This window comes from Mauremys reevesii, linkage group 6 (genome assembly GCF_016161935.1).
Source record: "Mauremys reevesii isolate NIE-2019 linkage group 6, ASM1616193v1, whole genome shotgun sequence".
Lineage (NCBI taxonomy): Eukaryota > Metazoa > Chordata > Testudines > Geoemydidae > Mauremys > Mauremys reevesii.
The window spans coordinates 122736691-122759119 of record NC_052628.1 but is presented as its reverse complement, the minus strand read 5'-3'; the positions used below and the strand labels follow the sequence as shown (position 1 = coordinate 122759119).

The 22429-nt window shown below is 50.4% G+C and overlaps 1 protein-coding gene across 1 annotated transcript in view; it reads right to left on the bottom strand.

The window, feature by feature from the left end:
* ABCA1 (ATP binding cassette subfamily A member 1) overlaps window positions 1-8627 on the bottom strand; it is a 140436-nt gene extending 131809 nt beyond the window's left edge. The window contains exon 1 of the mRNA XM_039544424.1: window positions 8481-8627. The gene's annotated coding sequence lies outside the window, so the exon portion shown is untranslated. The remainder of the gene's footprint in view (window positions 1-8480) is intronic.
* Between the last annotated feature and the right edge of the window lie 13802 nt (window positions 8628-22429).

Genomic DNA, 22429 nt, shown 5'->3' with positions numbered 1-22429 from the left:
TTTTTGCAAGTCAGCTATGGGTAGTTTACATGCTCAGCATACAGGAAATGTAGGGCATTCTCTTGGGCCTTCTTCACTGCCTCTTGGCAGCTCACTTTGCTTCTACTAGCAATCAACAGGCTTATTCCTCTCTCTTTGTGCACCATTTTCTTGTTTCAGTTGCTATCTGCACTTCATCAGTCCACCACTGCTCCTCTCTCCCCCTTGGTTTTCTCCATCGGTATCATCCACAAACCTCTTTGATGCCACAATTCATGTTCTTTGGAGGTAGTTCCACTCTTCAGCCGATGCCAAATCTATTTCCGGATAATTATCATGTACTGCTTGCAAACACTTCTCTGCGCACTTCCCCTTAACATCTGTACTTTAATCCTGTTTCTTTTTACCTTAGTTCCGTTCTCGTCCAACACTCAGCTGCAGTCTTTGCCACAAGAGGTTTGTGCTGCAGCACTGCCATCTTGCCAGGTGTCACTTAGCAGTCCATAACTCAACTGAGATTTCCTCAACATTGTATTCATCTGGCTTTTGTTTCCACCACTGTCATATGTGATCAAATGGCTCACTGTGTTTTGGAACCATGTACTGGCTGTCATCCATTAATCAGCAATATCTAGTAACACTTTTTCTCTCATTCATAGAGTTTAGGATGAAATCTCCTAAGCACAGTTCATACCCCTTGTGGTTTTTGCCCATGTGCATATTTGTATCACAGAACACCAACAGCAGCTCCTTTGGCATTGCTGTGTCTGCAAGTCTTGGAGAAACTCCCTTTCTCTATCATATTCTTGCTGAGGTGCACACTTATATCACAAACAGAGGGTGCTCTTTAACTTGGATTCATATAGTCTGTCACACTCAAAAACCTTCAACCACCCTTCTCCTCAGCTCTCCTCTGATTACCAGCCAGATTCCATTATCACCCCTGAAGTCAAAGGAACTAACCTGGTCTGTATCTGCTGAGGATCTGGCTTATAAATGTCTGGATATTGCAGTAAATCCAGACCTTACCATGTGTGACTGGGACTGAGAAGGGTCTAGAATGTAGCATTAGTGAAATGATGACATGAACCTGGGATGGAGGCTCTAGTAAAAGAAAAAAAGAACCGAGAGGACAGGAAATGAAAGGGGGGAAAAAGGCTTCAGGGAGAGTAAGAAGCGGTCTGAGGGAATCAGAAGACATCAAGAAAAGAGGATGTGGTGTCCATCCCCTGTAAGCAAACAGGGATTAAAGGTAAAACCCTGACTCTACTGAAGTCAATGGAAAAAACTCCTAGACAGCAGGAATTGCCAACACAGTTTAATGGGGCAAATAATAATTTAAAAAACACAATATTTAAAAGGAAGACAAAGAAACAGTTTTGAGACACTTCTTTTTTAGGTTAAACAGCAGAGTTATGTAACTACAGGACACGGTCAGTTCTGTTTAATAAACAGTCGTCACTTTGACCTTTTAGAGCTACCTGTTTAGGGCTTGATGTCAACCAGCTTTCACATGGCCTTCGTTTGTGCACCCACAAATAGGAGGGCCAGAGCTGTTGCTCCCACAACAAATGGTAGGTAGGGGGTGGGACTTTCGGCCTAACTCTGCTCCCACTGAAATCAATCAGGTGAAACTCTTGACTTCAGTGAGAGCAGAGCTAGGCCAATGCTGAGAGCTTTGGAAAATTCCACGCAAAGAAGTTAATTAATATTTGCATCCACAGTGAGTTCTGAGGACAACTATACACATGCAGCTTTGTGCAGGCACAGAACGTACCTGCGAAAGCACTGTTCCTTCAGGAAAACTTGGGCCTTAAACTCAGCAAGAGGACACGGACAGAAAGATCTCCCTCCTGCTGTCCTCAAGGAGATGCATATCTCGGAAGGGATAGAAGAATGCTAGCTCCCCCAGTTCTGAGAAAGACTGTGCTCTCATGTGTGTCTGGTACAGTCATCTCTTAACTTTAGTATTATTTGTATTAGGATAGCCAGACGCCCCCAACTTTGCTCCCCATCGTGCTAAGCACTGTACATATCGGCGGGCAGGATTGAACCTGGGACTTGTAGAGCTTAGTGCATGAGCCTCTGCTGCATGAACTAAAAGCCAGCTGGCTGTTAGCTAAGGCTGTAGAGCAGACTCAATCTCTCTCTCTCCCTCTAAGTCAGTGGTCACCAACCAGTCAATTGTGATCTCCGGTGGGCAACATGGCTGCCACTAAGGCAGCCCCATGCCACTCCCAGAAGTGGCCAGCCACTCCCTCCACGCGCTGCTCCTGCCTGCAAGCACCACCCCCGCAGCTCCCATTGGCCGGGAGAACTGTGCGGGTGGTGCTTGCAGAGAGGGGCAGCACACAGAGCCATGTGCCCCCTGCCCCCAGGGGTGCGTTGGCCCCTTCCAGGAGCAGTGTGGAGCCGGGGTAGGCAAGGAGCCTGCCTTACCCTTGCTGTGCCCGCCGCTGACCAGGAGCTGCCAGAGGTAAGTGCTGCCCAGCGGGAGGATGCACCCTAACCCCCAGGCCTGAGCCCCCTCCTGGAGCGAGCACTGCATACCCGCTCCTGCACCCCAAACCCCCAGGACTGTTAACTAGTATAAAATTTAGTGAGAGGTTTTTGGAGTGATAGTCCACAAATTATTTCACATGGGACAAATGACCATCTGAGGGTAATAACTTTTGGTCACTTACAAATCTTTTCTATGGCACCGCTAACTTGGTCTCTCAATTAAAAGAGAAAATCAGATTTCCTTTTAAATGCTCTCTAGATTCTGTGGTCAGAGTCCCGGGCATTGTTTGCTTATTCCCAAAGAATATACCTTTCAGTCTAGCCCAAACTGGTACAGTCTTGGAACTACTCTTTTTTTCCTGTCTAATGCCAATTGTTCCCTAATGAAGTTAACATAATGCAAAATGGTCCTTTACTGGATTAAGCTAGCATTCTTCTAAGCAGCACTCCCACAGAAAATAACTAACGGGCATAAGAAGTCAACTTGCATGTGGATATTTATCCTGTTTAAACTACAGGCTCTGATGTTCATTCCTATTATAATCTTTAATCAACCTTTTACCCTACTGCTCAGAATAATAAAATGCTCCGAGTGTTCTTTATCTGTCCATGATGTTAGGCTGTTTTGTCAGAAAAGCTGCATCAACAGTTTTCCATCCTACTCTGCCTCTCTGCCACAGTCCTTGAGGCGAGATCACATGTATTTGTCCAATGACAAATGCTTTAAAAAAAAAAAGGCAGAACTAGCCTTTTCCCTTTATAAAACCTACCCATAACAGAACACAGAAAAAAAATCTATTGACATATTCCATCAATAACTGGGACATAGTGACATTAACATTCTTCTGATGTCTAGCATTTTCAGATTCCTTACTGTGTGACAGAGAAAAGTCTTCTAAAGTTCAGAAGTATGGCTAAAGTCTGGAATGTATTTTTAAAGTATCCCTCTCTCTTTTGCAGGATCAATAATACATAGCTAATGTATATTCTTAACATACTCCGCAACTGCATACGCCGGGTATGTACACACAAAAATAGATTAAAATAATATTTAAGTTCCACAGTCAAATTCTCAGCTGATATAAGCTAGAAGAGCTCTGCTGAAGTCGATGAAGCTCTGTCAGTTTACACCAAGAGAAAATTTGCTCCCCCCACATCACCATGGAAAGTAAGGAAATCTGGAGTTAAATTAAAAGATTAGGACTGATTCTGCTCTCACTTACACCAAGGTAAATCAAAAACACCACCATGGACTTCAATGGAGTTACACTGGAGTTTGATCACAATCATGCCCTTTGTGCCTAACTCCTCATTTGGGGGTGAAATTCCAACCATGAGTTCCCATATCAGTTCTAGGTAACTTAGTATCTAGGCCAGTGGTATCCAAAGTGGGGTGCGTGCACCCCAGGGGGTGCGCAGGACAATCCATTGGGGGGCATGGCGGGAGGAGCGTCGCCAGAGGAAAAAAAGGGGGGGCAGCCAGAGGAGGGAGGGAGCAAGCAAGTGGGGAAGATGTCCCCCTCCCCCCCCAGGCAGGCAGGGCCACCTGGAAAACAGGGGCTTTCGGGGCTGCAGGGCCCTGGGCTAAGGGGGCCCCGGCTTGCAGATCTAAAGCCCCTTTCAGAATCCAGCCCTGAGTCCTCCGGCCCGTGGAGGAGCAGGGGCAGCCGTGCAGCCAGTGGCGGGAAAGAAGCAGCGCTTTCCTCTTCAAAGCCGGCTGGAGAGAAGTGGGGCTTTGATGGGGAAAGCGGAACCTCTCTCTGGCCACTGGCTGCGCGGCTGCCCCTGCTCCTCCTGAGTCCTCCGGCCCGTGCTTGCAGGGCCACATTCCGAAAGGGGCTTCAGAGCTGCAGGCCAGGGCCCTGCAGCCCCTAACGTCCCTGCATTCCCAGTGGTCCTGCCTGGCATGGGGGGGGAGAGGAGGTGGCTCCCAGAATCGCAGCCATGGGGGCGGTGCCGTGCTGTGCAGAGCCACCTGCACACCCACTGCACCAAACAGGAGCTGCCCCTCCTGCCTGCCCCAGCCCTGAGCGCCCTCCCACACCCTAACTCCCTCCCTGACCCCACCCTGAGCACCCTAACTCCCTCTCAGACCCCGCACCTCTACCCTGAGTGCCCTCCCGAACCCTAAACCTAACCCTGACTTTCGAATTGCTGTATCAAAGCGTTAAACCAAGATTTTCAGAAATAATGAAGCATATTCAATCACATTGCTCTCACTAAAAATATTAATATTTTTGTGAGAGCAAAAAGGTTTTTTGTACCGTTAATAAAACAAACAATATTTTTTTTAAATTATTTCATCTTTATCTCATCTTTTTTAATTTCTATTTTTGTGTATGTTTTATAATGTACATAATATATTAGTACATTAGTACATTATATAATTTATACATAAATAAATATACATATATTGGAGGTGCATGCTCAAAAATTTTTTACTGATAGGGGTGCACGATCAAAAAAGTTTGGAGACCACTGGTCTAGGCAGTGCAGCTCATGTGGTAAACGATGTTCCCCACTGCCCAAAGCCTATAAGCGATGTAATACTCAGACATGGTAGGATGGGTTAAAAGGATAGACCTATAGGCAAAACTCTGTATTTCCATGCTTTTGTGGGCCAAATTCTGCCACCATTCGCACACCTGGGAACTCTCCATCAATGGCATTGCACCCTATATGTAGCCTAGAGAAGACTTTCCTTTGAAATCACATCTCATTTGATTAATTTATGACTGAACTCTGCACTCTCATACTCCGGGTTAGATTCTACCCTGAGGTCAGTGAGGTTACTTCTGATTCACCTTGCAGTAAATGAGAACAAAACTTCATTACAAAAACTCCATAAACCCTGCTGCAAGGAAGTCAATGGGAATGTTGCCTGAGTAAAGACTGCAGGATTGGCCCTTAGGTCTGATTTTTTTTAAAGACATTGTGAATGTCGCATTTGCTTGTTTCTTTGTTCAGAGGAGCAGGCTGGAATAAGCAGGCTGAAATTTAAATATGATGGAAATATTGGAGAGTTGAAACAACTTCTAAAACATACAAGGCTGGGTTGAAATTTATACTAAAGAACCTAATGTGAATGAGAATTAGGCCCACAGTATTCAGCCAGTGATTGGCACCATTACTGTTTAGAATTTAATCCTATAAAACCCTCTACTGTCTATGCTGTACATAGGTATTTACAGATTTTTCCAAAAACACCTTATTATCGAATAGATGGCACAATTAGGGTCTGTGGTGAAGAGGTCATTCTGTACTTTTTTTTAATATTTGTTTGCATTATTTAATATTGAGCCATATTTGGGAACTTTATAATATGTATATTAGGCCATCACAACTTTTGCAAATGCAAAAAAGTCGAGAGTCAACTGCATTTCGGGATGCTTATTTCACACTTAGAACACCAACATAATGGAGAAGAGTGGATTTGAATTTTTTTTTTAATGGAGTTTGTTTTTTTAAGGAGAATTTAAGTGTGACTATTTGGGGGCAGCTTACTAACACTGACTCAGAGATTGTAAGGCCTCACTGCAATAATCTAACCTGGCCTGCATAACGTAGGCCAGAGAATTTCACCCAGCAATTCCTGCATCTAACCTAGTAATATCTGGTTAAAACTGAGCAGCTCTTTTAAAAAGACATACTATCTCAGTTTGAAGACTCCAAGCGATATTATCCCCTTCGTAATCTGTTCCAGTGGTTAGCTACCCATTGCAGCTATGCATAGCACTTTACTGCATGACTCAAACACAGCTGAGTAGAAATTTATTTCCCATGGAGCCCCACTGAAGTTGGGCTATTTGTGGAGTAAGGTGCTACTCAGTGTGACTAAAGGTATCAGAGTCTGGCTGTTAATAGGCAGGTGCAATACAAGGCACAGATTGCACAGCATTATTTTTGCATACGTTCAGGCTCCCATTGACAATGGATTGTAGTGGCTCAGAAAGTGCAGTTACATCTGTCATGTTATGTCATGAATATAGTACACCAAGAGTCCCTGATATTATGTATTTAGCATAACAGTCTGCAAGGGCACCACAGAAGCTCACAATGATCCATTTGTTTCCGGGATGTCTCACCATATACTTCCATTTCGATTTCTTAAAAGACGCAAAATGTGCAGTAAGAGCTAGGCACAAGGCACATAATCCCTATTAAACCTCACTATGAGCTTGATTTTGGTTGTGCTTTAACAATGCTTCCTTTGGGGTTATAAAGCACTGCATAAGGACCTTTATCACACCAGTTTTTAATGAAACATCATGAAAATTAAAGCACATTTGTTTTCTACTGTGAATAGTGTTTGATTATACATAGGATCCACTGTTTGGATTTTAGTATTTTAATTTATTAATGTGGCCAGATTTTCAAGAAAGCTCGGTTTCCATTTAGGCACCAATTCAACCAAACATTTGAGCACACTGGCTTACCTAATTCACCCCACCGGAGAATCTGCCCTAAATGTTTCCCTGAGGTTAAAAAAGATTGTATTTAGGTTAAAACTATATTTTGTGTCTTTATTTTTATTTATGTTTTTATCATCAAAAACAAGAATTGGGAAATGTTCATTTGAATTCTTAATGTGTTATCTGTGCTAGAATGAAAAGGAATTTTTGGTGAAAAATCTCAGCGGTTTTCAAGTTGCAACTTGAATCTCATTGCTTTATTTTGATACTTTTTAAAAAAATAGAAATCAAACATCACTGTTTATAATAGGCTGATAATAGGTTAGAGTGTACCAATTTAGGGTAATCAGCTATAACGTAGAAACAAAAGGATGTAACACTCCCTTAAAGTTGCTGTCACTCATAAAGAAGTCCCGGGACAGATTTTGATCTTGTAGGCATCTGGAGTAATTCCACTGACTTTAATGGATTGACACTGCTGTAGCTGAGATCAGATTCTGACCCATTAGGCTTTCACATCGCACAATGGAGGAATAAATGCAGGGAGCATGAAATATGTACCCCACAAGAACCCCAAATAAAGTGAACTATGCTGTTCAGAAAAATAAAAAGCACTCCCCTAGTCCCAAACACTTCTTTCTATTCTGCACAAACATGCTCCCAGGCAGGGCTCCTAAGTCACTGGAAATGGAACAGGAAACCATGAAATTCACAAGGTAGCCTTGAGTTGATCAGCAGCTATTTTTCCATTTTCCCCTCTCTTTCGCTGGATCCCTTCAATTTTTTTCTTGCAAACAACATTCCTTGGAGCTGGAGTCTCTCCTGCAAGAATCATTTTTCTCCTGGAAGCGAATGCCCAGTCCCCAAGCCAGGCACCGGCAGTGTGTGCAAAAACAGCTTGGCCAGGATGATGTCTTCAATTGTTATTTTTCTAAGGAACCAGCGCTCACACGCCTGGGGTTACTCTCGGTCAATTCTAGCTAGTCTGTCTGTTTGGGCTCCCTCCCTTCCTGCCTCAGCAGCCCCAACTTGAGGCTCCTTCTGAGAAAGCGGAAAGGGGGGGGAGGGTGACCAGATGTCCCGATTTTATAGGGACAGACAGTCCCGATTTTGGGGTCTTTTTCCTATATAGGCTCCTATTACCCCCCATCCCATCCTGACTTTTCACACTTGCTGTCTGGTCACCGGGGGAGAAGGGGGGGGGGGAAGCAAAGCAGTTCTTGGGCAAAGAGGTGTCCCCCTGCCCCAGCCGGACTGGCCCTGGTTAGCTATTGCTCGAGTAGAAGAAATGCAACACCGGGGCATCTTGTGTCAGTGACTGGAAGTGAACAAATACCTTTAACATGCAGGTGAGGGGAGAAGCAGGGAACGGGGGGGGGGGCAAGCCGCAAAGGAGCGTCCCGCGCGGGTGAAGAGGGGAGAGACTGGGGGGCTGCCCCAGGGGAACAGAGAGAAGCGACCCTGCAAACAAAGCTCACTAGAAGCGCCGCTCCAGACACAGCCCAGCCCCGAGCACCTCCCCACACAGCCCCGCTGCAAACCGAGCCCCCAACCCCGGACAGCAAGCGCCAGCCAGCCGAGCCCTACCTGGCTGCCACTGCGGTCTCCCCGCTGCGCGGAGCCCCGGCCCCGTGCGCGCAGCAGTGCAGTGAGCTGCGCGGCCGCCCGGGAGCTGCTGCAAGACGAGGGGCGCGAACCCGCCGCTCCTTTTATAGCTGCCCGGCAGCGCCGCGCGGGGAGGTTATTATCGGTCAAACGCGGCTCCCGGCTGCTGCTGCTGTTTATGTCGCGCCGTCACTCACACGCCGCACGTGGCGACCCGGCCCGCCTCTTAAAAGGGCGATGCGCGCAACGGGCGTCCGGTCCGCGCAGCCTCCCGCGCAGTTGGGCACCTGGGGGGCGCGAGCCACCAGCTGCTGCAACGCAGCCCATGGGCGGTCAGGGATGGGGTGTGTCTCGGGCTGGGCTCCTGCCATGCAGGGTGTTTCAAAGGGTCCCCTGACGGCTCCGGTCCCCCGGGGCCCGCTGGGCTCTCCTCCCTGCTCCAGGCATTGCAACCTCTGGGGTCCCAGCCACAGGCACCGACTTGCTGATTTCCCTGGTGCTGCTCAACCCCCGCTCTACCACCACTTCCCCCAAGGACCCACCCCCCACCCTGCCTCCTCCTGCCCCAGCTACACGCTCACCCTGCCTCTTCCGGCTAGGATGACCAGATGTCCCAATTTTATAGGGACAGTCCCAATTTTTGGGTCTTTTTTTTTTTAAATATAGGCACTTATTACCCCCCACCCCCAGTCCTGATTTTTCACACTTGCTGTCTGATCACCCTATTTCTTGCCACCTTTTGCCCCTCCCCCAAGCAGGGGCAGCTCTGGGAATCCGGCCACCCCAAGCAGGGCAGCACGCTGCAGGGGGCACGCTGCCGGTCGCCGTTCCCGCGGCTCCGGGGGACCTCTTGCAGACGTGGCTGCGGAGGGTGCTCTGGTCCCGCGGCTCCGGTGGAGCTTCCGCAGGCATGACTGCGGAAGGTCCGCCGGAGCCACCTGCCACCCTGCCGGTAAAATGCCGCCCCAAGCGCACGCTTGGCACGCTGGGATCTGGAGCCGGCCCTGCCCCCAAGCACACCCTTCCCTCCCTCCACCTCTTCCTGCCCCTGTGCCACCCTCTCCCCCCAGCACCTCCTGCCCACTGCTGAACAGCTGATTGGCGGCAGGAAGGAGGTGCTGGGGGGAAGGGGAGGAGTTGACTGGCAGGGCCCGCCAGTGGGTGCTGAGCACGCACTATTTTTTTTCCATGGGTGCTCCAGCCCTGGCCCACTCACTGAGTCAGCACCTATGGTCCCAGCACCACTCAGGCTTGGCCCAGCCATCAGGATGATGGGAGTCTGGGTAGGCCAAACCTGCAGGAGTGGCACTGCGAGCCCATGAGCCAGGTCAGAACTCCGCTCAGACAGGTTGCAACGCCCAGAGCAGAAAGCCAAGCCCAGCCAGCCCTGCAGCACAGGAGCTGCTGCTATGGGGTGCATGCCAGGCAGAGCCCAACCCTCCTGGGATGCAGGACCTAACTGAAACCACCCCAGGGCCTTCCACCCCCAGACTATTTACTAGGTCACAACAGGCTATAAACATTTACAAATGAGTCCTGTGCCCAAAATGATTGAGAATCACTGTTCTAGCAAAGGGTCTAGGCCTCACTGGGTGAGTTTCTCTCACTGGGCCATGTTATGGTGGTCAAAATGGTCCCTTCCACCTTAAAATCCATTTCTATTCCCTGTCCTCCATGAACAAGGCAAGGGATAACACCCAGCAAAATCAGGACTGATGGGAAGATCTCTGAACAAACAGATGCCAAGCTGAAAGAAGTAGTCACAAACTTCCTGGCTACTTTTGAAGCATAAACACTTAACTGTTCTAACATCCCACGCTGTTTGTTTGTCACTGCATTCTAGGGCTCTAACTCCATTCTTCAGAAGTTTAAAGTATGTGTGACTTGACTGTACAGATATCTCATTGAGAATAAAAGGTTCCATGTTTTAAAAAAAACAAACAAAAAAAGAAGATGCAGTTACTCTGGATACCTGTGTGTGTCTTACAGGAGTTGTGAGCAGAGCTGGAGGGAGGAATGGGGGTGGGGTTGAATATGAGCAAATGAGCCACTAGTATCCATAGGATCTTAATATTAATTGGGCATATTCAGGCAACTGCCAGCTGTTTTATAAAGTCTGTAAACTTGGATGTTTTATAAAGTTCAGGATGAATGGTTATTTATACAAACATTCATGCTAGAAATTAGTTGATGTAAGCAGGGTCTGAATGAATTCTCCCCTGACAGCTAGCTGGGATGGGGATAGACTTCAGGAGCAAACTGTATTTACATGAACACGCCTACTCTGCTTAGTTATCCAGCAGATTGAGCAGCACACTGCTCTAAGTGATCAACTTTGGCTGGTGTCGGATTACAAATCACTGAAGGCAAGAGTAGTGAAATGCTGTTATCAGTGTTTTTGTCATTATTGTAAGAAGAAAGGCAGCAGAACTGTGCTTAACCTGGCCCAAATGAGGCCTTAGCCCTCAGCTGAAAGGACATCATTAAGCCAGGGGCTCCAATGCCAGAGGCCTAGGAAAGGTAGGCAGGTAGAGAATGGGCTGAGTTGCCTAGTCAGAAAGTGTAGAGTGTCCTGAAGTGTCCCAGTTTGGTTTAACCTGTTCTTCCCTGCTATTCAAAGCAAGAGCTAAATAGGCTTTATTAGGAGTCTTTGTTATTTTAAATGTTCAGAGCTGAAATCACTTGTGGGGGGCTCCCCAATCTGCAAAAAGCTAAAAATCATTGAGAGACTGACCTGAAGAGGCCACAGCAGAGAGGTAGGTAGTGGCGGAAGGTGACTGATGGGCAGCCAGCATTGCTGGCTGCCCAAGCAGCTGGCCAGAGCAAGTGCTCAGATGGCAGAGCAAGCCAGGTGTCTTCTTCTCCAGGTGGGAGGTGAACTCCCACAGATGTACCTCTGAACCCTGGGTCCTCACTGACCAAGGACAATCACTGTGAGTGGGGTATGGTCAGGGTGAAAGTAGGCCAGTATGGCATACTGATAAGAAGCCAGTACTGGCTCGTACCTAGCCAACATTAATATGCTGCCACAGCAAAGGACCTTCCTTAAAGCACTGCCATGGCAGCACTTTAATGTCATTGCCCCTTTTGCCCCCCCTCCCCAGGCCACCATCACCAGGGGGCAAAAGGGGCAGCTGCCCCAGGGCCAGTGATTTACATTACATTATTAATAATTTGTTATGCTCCTTTCAAAAAAAAAATCTTGGAGTTTCTACACCCACGTTTGCATTTGTTTCGCTAAACTGGTGCAAATCCCTACATGGAAACTTCTTTTGATTTGAACGGTTTATTTTGGTGTAGCATGACCCTGTCCCTAATCAGCTAAACCAAAATGTGACTGTCTTCACTACAGTCAAACCTCAAGGTGGGCAATCGGGAATTAGTCACCTTGCTTTACTCAATAGAGCATGACAATGGTGCAGAGTAGCAAGTAAGTTCTGCATGGCTGCTGCCAGGCCTTGCATCCCGCCTGGCATGGTATTTATACACAGAAATCTGAGTGTGTACCCAATGGTTTGTAATGCCCCAGTTTGCTGTGACGCTCCTTTCATAGGCTGTTGTAGCTCAACTTCTCTGTTCCCTCCAAAGATTGTGTGCAGAAGTAGACTAGGCTGAGGAAATTCATGTCCTGGCAAGACCAAAGCTGGTGTGCTGTTACCTCCTTGTGCTCAAAGCTTGCTTTAAACTGAAGGAAGAGCATCTGCATAGCCTTCTACACTGGTTAACTATTTTTTGAATAACACCTTCAGTTAAACCAATGCAACTTTGGTGTAGAGGAGCTCTCTGGTTAGTGGAAACAAACCAGGAGTGAAATCCTGGCCCTGTTGAAGTCAATGGAAGTTTTGCCATTGATTTCAATAGGGTCACAATTTTACCCCATGTTACTTATTGTAGGTAACAAAGTATGAATGGCAAAAATTAGAAGTTCACCAACAACCCATAGGCTGCAAGTTGTTTGTCTAACTAATATTTATGAATAGGTCATACATTAGGAAGAAGTTGGGAAGAAAAAAGGCTAAACTCATATGTAGAATTATTTGAAGTGCATAGTTTCACCAGCTGTAGTTAGAAGTGGGGGAGGGATAGCTCTGTGGTTTGAGCATTGGCCTGCTGAAACCCAGGGTTGTGAGTTCAATCCTCAAGGGGGCTGTTTAGGGATCCAGGGCAAAAGTCTGTCTGGGGATTGGTCCTGCTTTGAGCAGGGGGTTGGACTAGATCTCCTGAGGTCTCTTCTAACCTTGATGTTCTAGGATATAGTGAACATTTTTTCCAGCTTCTTGGGAAATGTGTTTGATTACTTAGTTTACTGTATTGGGGGCAGATCCTGAGCTGGTGTAAGTTGTTATAGCTTCATTATTACCCCAGCTGAGGATCTGCCAATAGAAAGCTGAATAGCAAAAATCTTCTCTTTCTGCAATGTTTACTGATATATCACTATTAGAAAGAGGATCACAAAAGCCCCTGGAGCATAGGCTGTGCTTGCATATTGCAAATTTTTCCCCACACACAAGAGATAAGAAATTCTAAATTAGAATTCCCACTGCAGATCCATTGCTCATATGTAGTAAAGTCTTTTGCATTACTGTATATGTTGTTCATGTTTGCTTTAATATGAGCAACCTGGCTGGGTAGGAATAATATCTGAATTTCCTGATTTCTGTGTGTTTCAATGCTCAGCCATAAAGTTACATTAACTTTTGACTTCTTTCATTCTTTAAAGAAAGATAAGGAGACTGAAGTGAGTGATCACACCCTGAAATAGACTAGCAATTACAGTGATCACGCTTTAAAATAAAATTAGCCACGTGAGCCTCAAACATACCAAATAAATGTTCATACTCAAGTATGCAGTGTATAGGCTCACACAGTGAATTCAACACAAAGGTATAATTAAATAGAATTATGCCAAACTATGTAATCTCAAGGAATAAATTAAATCAGTGGGATTGAACGGATCCACCTCTGGATAGAGTCTGATTCTCTGGTCATGTTCTAATATCAGTTCCATCACTGCAATTGCAGAGTAACTCCATTCATCTCAATGCTTTGGATTTATACCAGTGAAACAGAGATCAAAATCTGGACCAAGTACTAAATCCATAGCAGATTTGAAGTTAACCCTAGTACCTTTTTCAGTACTGGGAGGTGGAGCAGGTCAGAACTCACAAGAGGAGTCAGTTCTGAGCCATTCCACCTGCCTCTTCCAAGAGCTCAACAATTCTCCCTCAGCCTATCACCTGCAGGCCTGGACCAGCATGGGGCAGCAGGATGCACTGGCCAGAAGCAGGAAGAAACTGACAGCATGAGTGAGAGGGGAGCCAGGGCTAAGGGTGGGAGATGGGTGAGGAGCTTGAGGCTGTAGTTGCTCAGGATGCTTGTGTTGTGGTAGTTAGGGGGATGGAAAAGTGGGTCATGGAAGAAAGCTCATTTGATAGAGGGGAGCAGGAGGAAATATATGTGGGAAAGGAAGTGGGCACTTGCTGCATGGAAAAATAAGCGTATTCATCCTTAATGCTCTAAGGGGAAAGCCATGTGGGCACTCGCCGAGCATATTCCCGAAACCTGTGCAGTAGATCAATGTTACACTCAGGGCCTGATCCAAAGCCCATTTGGAATCTATTGATTTCAGTGGGCTTTGGATTAGGCATTTGGTATCTTCCTATGAGACTTTCACATATTAATATTTGTTTGGCCATTTGCTCTCTTTCAGATCCCTCTCATTGATTTTCATTAACCTCATTTTTCTCTCTTGTACCTTTTTGGTTGCATGTCCCACATAGGGGCCTGAGACATTGCTGGTGCACGCTGTTGCTGGGTCTAGTAGATCTATTGCCCCAGTAAATTTAGGTGAGACTGGTGAGCTATACAGTCTCTCTCTCTCTCACACACACACAAGAAATTTGTGCCACTTTGTCATCCATACCAAGAGATCCTCCAATATAAAGTGAGAAGATTTAAGCCACCTAACCAAAAGGCTGTGTATTACAAGAGCAAAGGAAACAAAAGCTTACCATGCCTTTTACTGTCTTTGGGTTGCTTGCAGTAACACATTATGGGGATACATCTGTAATTCTGAACTCTTTAATTCTGTGTGACCTCGTTTGGGCTCAGGTCAGGAAGCAAGAAAGATGTGCAAGTGGTTTAGTAAAACTTTTCTTCAGGAAATTGCTTCCTAACAAACTTTGATAACTATTACTTGACAGTGTTGCAACACAATCTTTGTGCCAAGCTTCCTCCTCCCTCGCTATTGCATTTTCTTGTACAAACTGGAAGTTAATTAGTATATCAAGCATCTGCCCTGGTTTTTTTTTTTTTTTGAACTTCTCAAACTAGATTTTTGTTATGTGACACCAATCAGAAATGTCTCCAGTGCAGTTTCCTGGAAAGATCCTTCTAATTTTAAACAAAAAGAAAATTTTCCTATGTTAAAATGTCCTCTTTAGAAAAAGAAGATTTCAACATCCCATCCTCAATTTATCTTTCCTCATGTAGGTGTTAGAGTCATGTAAGTGCAGTTGTTATTCCACAACAGTGCAAATCGTTACAGCAAGACATTTTCTGCAATCTGCTACTCCGTTTCTTTTTGTTCCTCTATTTCCAGATGGTTGAGACAAGTAATATACAGACCAGCAGCTCTTTCAAAGACAGATTATCATTTGGAGAGCCGAAGGAGAATTATTATCTGGAGCTTAAGGCCTTGTAACTTGCACAATGCCACCTGCCCCCCAAGAAAGGTGTGAAGTGCTATATTATCCATAGGATTTGGGTACATAATGATTTAAGGGCTATCATAATTAATCATTTGTGAGGCTTCTGAATTCTCCACATGACAGCGACTATCCTCACCATAAGACATAGCTATTCTGTATCCTTTCTGTACTTCCCCAGTCACAAATATCTACCATGGTATATTTTAAAAAGCAAGACAAAGGAATTCAATATGTGTTGTTTAATAAACAACTCTAATGAAGTTCCAAAAGCAATAGAGAGAGCGCGAGAGAGAGCATGCCAGCTTCTCAGCTGGGGCAAATCCATTCAACTCAATGGAACTACACTGAGTACCAGCCAATCTGCTCCACAGTTTTAAAACAGTTTTCAAAGCAAGGAAAACATGTAGAGGTGCCAGTTAACAAGTATTTTTCCACTCCATGCATCTGATGAACTGGGTTCTAGCCCACAAAAGCTTATGCCCAAATAAATTTGTTAGTCTCTAAAGTGCCACAAATACTCCTCGTTGTTTTTGCTAATCCAGACTAACATGGTTACCAGTCTTTAAATATTTAGATATTCTAAATTTAGTAATCAGACACTCTTTTCCTCTTTCAAATTCTCCAGATGCAAATATACATCTATTGTATTATAATGATGTTAAAGGTGTTGTGACAAAGTTCCTCCTCTACCTTGGTGGGTCCTGTGCTTATTGGCAGGTTTGCTCACCTCAGAGACCTTCCCCTCTGGTAGAAGCCACAGTCCAGGTCAATTCCTCCTGGGTTGGATCAGGAGTTGGGAGGTTTGGGGGGGGGGGGGGAACCCAGGCCCGCTCTCTTCTCTGGGTTCCAGCCCAGGGCCCTGTGGATTGCAGCTGTCTATAGTGCCTCCTGTAACAGCTGCACAACAGCTACAACTCCCTGGGCTACTTCCCCATGGCCTCCTCCCAACACCTTCTTTATCTTCACCACAGGACCTTCCTCCTGATGTCTGATACCACTTGTACTTCTCAGTCCTCCAGCAGTGCCTACTCACTCTCAGCTTCTTGCACACACTTCTGCTCCTCTGGCCTGATTGGAGTGAGCCCTTTTATAGCATCAGAGGGGCTTTAATTAGAGTCAGGTGCTTACCAGCCTCACCTGAGTCTTAGCAGGTTAATTGGAGTCAGGTGTTCTCATTAGCCTGGAGCAGCCCCTGCTCTGGTCACTCAGGGAACAGACACCTGCTTCTTCAGTGGCCAGTAGTGTATCTCCCTTCTATTCCTCTGCTGTAGAGGGAGGGAAGAAGGGAGGGGACTGCTGCTGCTGGGCATTGGGCCCTTGCTGCTGCTGCTACTACTCCAGCTGCTCCCCTGGCTGGGCTAGACACCATCACCCATTGCCTTTCTCTGCTATCTGCTTGCTGGTTGGGTAGTAGATTCCCCCTTGCCCCTCGGTTGCTGCTGTTACTCCAACTACAGCCCCTGGGGGCTGCTGGCCTGCTCCCCAGAGGAGGGGAGCGAGGGACCCCAGCTCCAGCCCTTGTTACTGAGGACACCACCACCACCACCATCTGAGCAGGGTCCCTCCTGCCTGGCCACCAGACCACCACCTGGAGCTGTTGTGTTTGCTGCTGGGGAGCTGCTGGAGCCCCGAGGAGGAGGAGAAGGAGAAGGAGAGGGAGAGCACCGCCTGCTGCTGGGGGAGCACGTAGAGACTCTGAAGACCACCGTGGAGGGGGCACTTAAGGACTGAGTATTTTTCAAACTGTGCTCTTGTGGTGGGGGTCTGGACTGTGTTTGTAGGGACACTGGGGTGTGGTGTGGAGCCTGCCCCCCTGTCCATTTGTGTCTCCCTTCAGCCCCCCCACCACCACCGCTGCCCCCTCTGGCTGTTTGCCATCTGCCTCGAGCTCCTGCCTCTGGGACCGAGCCGCTCGCCTGGCTTGCCGCGCCCACTTCCACCATTTGGGCCTGCAGCAGCAGCCAGCCTGTATTGACATTCAGTGCAAGCGCTCATGGGCGTGCACCCCCTCCCCCGGACTGCCTTTGCCCCTCCCCAGCCCCAGCCCCAGCTCGTTTGTCTGCCCCACCTGTTTCCCTCTGCAGCCCTAATTGTCCCGCCCCAGCCCTAAAGCTAGCCCCTTGTTTCCTCTGCCCCACTTCCAGCCCGGCTGTTTCCCCTACCCCTGTGGTCCCCCAGCCCTGATTAGCCCCTCCCCTTGTGCGCCCATGCCCCTTCCTGAGCGCTTGTACCCCTTCCCTGTTTGAGTTTGCCCCTGTTCACTGCACCCCCCCCCCAATGTTGTTGTATCCCCCGATCCCCTAGTGCAGCTAGAGGAGCCGGATTTCCACCTCGAGTCGGTGACGGACACTCCCCCAAGTCCTTGATAGTCCCCTCTGCCCATTTAGCCCTCCCCTTCTGGTGCCCTCCTCCCCTGCCTGCAGCCTAGCGGGGAGGAGTGGTTGCCTCCCTTCCCTACCCCCTTTCGCTGTTTGTCCCCCTCCCCACTCTCATTATGGCGGAGGACACAGCGGGAGAGATGCCTCAAATGGACCCTGCTGCCCCTCCTCCACCTGCCCCCGCATCCACTTCCCTAGCCTCTACCTCAACCGCCGCTGCTGAACCACCTGCCACTGCCTCCGCTGGGGCAGCGGCAAGTACTGGGGAGACCTCCACTGCTGCCACGTGCCTCGCCCCTTCCGATTCGGGGGGAGCCCCCCAGCTGGCAGGAAAGGTCAGAGAAAGAAGAAGGGTAAAGACCGGGCCCTCCATGGCAGGGGCTGCCCCCACTGCCACGGCCCCGCTACTGGCTGCAGCGTCCCTCCCCGCTGCTCCTTCCACCAGCTCTGTGGGTGCCCCTCTCCCGGCCCCCAGGGTGTATGCCCAGGTGGCGGCGGCCCCCCTGCCCACCGCAACGTCATCTCCTCCAACCACTGCCTCCGCTACTATCTATAGCGGCTGGGGCCCCTTTCCCACCTTGATCAGGAAGCACGGCGTCCGTTGCCTCCTGGTGCCCGCCTCGCCCCACGTGAAGACCTATGTGCGGGCGTTGGCGAGGGTAGTAGGGCCCATGGCCATCGTGGCGGCCTTCAAAATGTATGGAAAGGTCATCTTCTTCCTAGCTTTGGAGACCGCCACTCAGGAGGTGGTGGAGAAGGGCCTGGCGGTAGGGGGCGTGGTCGTCCCCCTGGAGCCATTGGAAGACCTGGGTGTCCGGTTGGTCCTGACCTCCATCCATCCCTCCCTTCCTGCCCAATGCCGCCCTGCTGCCTGCCCTTTCTACCCTGGGGCAACCAATTTCTGTTATCAGTCCTCTCCCATTGGGCTGCAAAGACCCCACCCTCCATCCCGTCCTCTCGTTCCGCCGGCAAGTGCAGCTTCAACAGCGGCGTGTGACGGTGAGGCACTCAAGGGGTCCTTCCTGGTCCCCTACCTGGGAGCCCACTACTGGGTGCATTATTCCACTGGGGAGGCCCGGTTCTACCTCTGCCAGGCGATGGGACATGTCCGGAGGGACTGCCCCTTGGCCTGGCACAGAGGAGCATCCGGGATCCCCGAGCCCCAGCAGGATGTCGGCCCCATCATCACCAGCGCCCCAGGCCACCCAGTGCCTGGAGCTGCCCCTCCCTCTTCCCAGTCCACCACTGCTCCCGCTCAGGCCCAAGGGGTACTGTCCCGAGCATGCCCAGATGAGCGGGTGAGCCCCACCTCCACTTTCTGCAATCTGGTGGGGCCTGTGGAGGAGGGTGCGGCAGGGATACCGCCGGGCATAGGAGAGGGTCTGCCCCAGGGAGAATTCTTCCTCCCTCATGCTGCCTCACCATTGCCTCCCCGAGCCATCACCCTTGCTCCCTGACCCGACCCCTGTTAACCAGCCCCCTGACGATGCCATGGAGGGCTGGACCCTAGTACAGGGGAATCGGGGCAAGCGGAAGGCTCGCGCTCCGCTCCTTCCAGGGGCTTCCACATTGGTGGAAAGACCAGGAAGGGGGGCACCGATGCCAAGCCTTCCGCTTTGCCCTCTAGCACCTCCCATTTAATGGTGCCGGCTGGGGAAGATGTGGCAGCATCGGAGGGTAGCACCGTCCCTCCCCTGGTGTCCCTCTCATCAGAGGCCCCCGATGGAGCCCCTCCTGCCCCCTTCACAGTTGAGGCCCCAGCAAGCCCTGAAACGAGCACGCTTTGGGTCCTGGCAGGGTGCACCCCGGGGTGGGGGAAGGTGATCTCCCCGGTCACCCTGGAGGAGGACGACCCTCTACCAGCGGGCCTCAATATAGGCAACCTCACTCTGTCCCCCATTTCCCCATGCTCCATCCCCCTAACTGCTGCTTCTGCTCCCACCTCTCCCATCTGCCAGACCACGGGTGGCACCCCGCTGACAGCCGCCGAGCCTACTGAGGCAACGGCCGGTGTCCGATTCCCATGGGGTATCCCTCTTAGGTAAGGGGTAACCGGCCTCCTTCCCGGGCGGGGACTCCACTGAAGACTGTCCATCTCCCTTTGCCATGGCTGCCACACCGGCCACAGACTCTGAGCCCGGCATCACTGAGGGTCCCCTTCCCACCCCACAGATTCCTAAGCCAAACAGAGAGGGGCCACCTTCCAGAGGCCTAACTCCTGGGGCTTCAGATCCAGCCTCTGTTCCTCCCCAATTCTGCTCCTGACCCTGTCCTGCCCTGCCCCTGATGCCAACCCCGTCCTTATTCCCTCCACCTCCCATGATGCCATTGCCGCCCTGGGGCTGACTCCTTCCATATCCCAGAGAATGACCCCCAGGGAGCGGCCTTTGTATTTCCCTGTCCCGACCCACCAGGGGCTGCTATCTTCCCTCTGCCACCCCCTATTGAGCTGGGGTTTGAGGCACGCCTTGTGGCACCAGCCCATCAGGTGCCTCGTCAGGGGTCTGCCCCTTGACTGCCTGTCTTGGTGGGCCATGGGGCTGTGTCAGAGGCCCCTCCGGAGGATAGCCGGGGGCCAGTGACCCCACCGCCCCCATACGCTGAGAGAAGAGCTGCGGGAGTTCTTTGAAGACGTCCGTGGCTCCCGCAACAAGGTTTGGCTCGCTCTCCAGCGATGAGGGGATTTTCATCAAATCCTCCGGGCCGTGAGGGCCCTCATGAGAGAGGGTAAAAGGACCGGGAAGCAGGCCACCATGGCCTACCAGCGGGTCCGCCTCTTCCGTGACTCCTTACTCACCTACGGGGTAGGTCACAGTTTGTTGCGTGGCCCAACGGCAGCTGTGGGCGACTCTGCCGGCAAGGATCCCCCTCCAGCCCTCCTCATGGCACCTTTCATCTTCGCAACATTGAACACTCGGGACTGTTGGATGGGTCTCCACAGGAGCCAGGTGCTCTCCTTCCTTCGGGATGGGGGGTACTCTGTGGTTTTCCTGCAGGAGACCCATACGAATCTGGCCGCTGAAGCTAGCTGATGGCTGGAATGGGGGGACAGGGTCTACTTTAGCCACGTCACAGTTCGTACAACTGGAGTGGCAACCCTGTTCTCTCCCGACCTACAGCCCGAGGTGCTGGGGGTCGCTGAGGCTGTGCCGGGCCACCTGCTGCACCTCTGGGTCCGCATGGAGGGGCTTGTGGTGAATCTCATCAACGTTTATGCCCCAACATCGGGCCCAGAATGGTTGCATTTCTATCAGCAGGCGTCTGCCTTCCTCGGCTCCTTGGATCCTCATGAGTGCCTGGTCCTGGGCGGGGACTTTAACACCAACCTCGAGGAGCAGGACCGCTCGGGGACCGAGCAGTGCCCGGCTGCTGCGGATGTCCTCCAGGAGATTGTCAAACATCGTTCCCTGGTGCACATCTGGCACGACCACCACCCGGACAACGTCTCGACATTCACTTTCATCCGGGTGGAGGCCCATCTGTCGCGCCACTCCCGGTTGGACCGCATCTACATGTTACGTTTCCACCTCTCACGGGCCCACTCCTCCAGCATTCGGCTGGCCCTGTTTTCAGATCATCATCTTGCCACCGTGATGGCCTCTCTCTGTGTGGAGAGGCCAGGGCCGGCCTATTGGCACTTCAATAACAGTTTGTTGGAGGATGCGAGTTTTGTGGCATCCTTCCGGGAGTTCTGGCTGGCCTGGCGAGGGCAGAGGTGCGCCTTTCCCTTGGCACGGCAGTGGTGGGACCTGGGGAAGGTGCGCGCCCGGCTCTTCTGCCATGACTACACCTGGGGCACCAGCCGATGGAGGGATGTGGCGATAGAGCGGTTGGAATGGGAGGTCTTAGAGATGGAGAGATGTCTGGCTGCCAGCCCTGAGGATCCATCCCTCTGCGGAGTGTGCCGGGAGGAGCTCCAGGCCATCGAAGACCATTGGGCCCGGGGTGCTTTTGTTCGATTCCCGCATCCGCCTCCTTCGGGAGATGGATCGCAGCTCCCACTTCTACACCCAGGAGAAAAAGATGGGGGCCAAGAAGCACATCACCTGCCTCCTGGCGGAGGATGGCACCCCCTTCATGGATCCAGCGGAGATGTGCGGGAGGGAAAGGGCCTTCTACGCAAATCTTTTCTCCACGGATCTGACCGATCCCACCGCTTGCAGAGTGCTCTGGGATGGACTCCCGACGGTCAGCGTGGGCAACCGGGACCGGCTAGAGCTACCTCTCACTGGCCAAGTTCTCAGAAGCCATTCCGTCACATGCCCACCAATAAATCTCCGGGCATGGATGGGCTGACCATGGAGTTCTACCGCGTGTTCTGTGACATCCTCGGCCCAGACCTAGTCACCATCTGGGCCGAGTCCTTGCAGAGCGGGGTCCTCCCTCTTTCATGCAGGCGAGCCATGCTCGCCTTATTGCCGAAGAAAGGGGACCTCTGTGACCTATGGAATTGGCATCCCGTCTCGCTCCTCAGCATGGACTAGAAAGTCGTTGCGAAGGCCATCTCGCTGCGGCTAGGGTCCGTGCTGGCGGACATGGTCCACCCAGACCAGACCTACACCGTTCTGGGCCGCACAATTTTCGATAACCTGTATCTGGTCCGGGACCTCGTGGAGCTTGGGTGTAGGGGTGGTCTGTCGTTCACCCTCCTGTCCCTGGATCAGGAGAAGGCGTTCGACAGGGTCGACCATGGGTATCTCCTGAGCACTCTGCGAGCGTTTGGCTTCGGACCCCAGTTTGTAGGTTTTCTCCAGGTGCTGTACGCTTCCGCGGAGTGTCTGGTCAGACTCAACTGGACCCTGACTGAGCTGGTCAGCTTCGGGCGGGGAGTACGGCAGGGGTG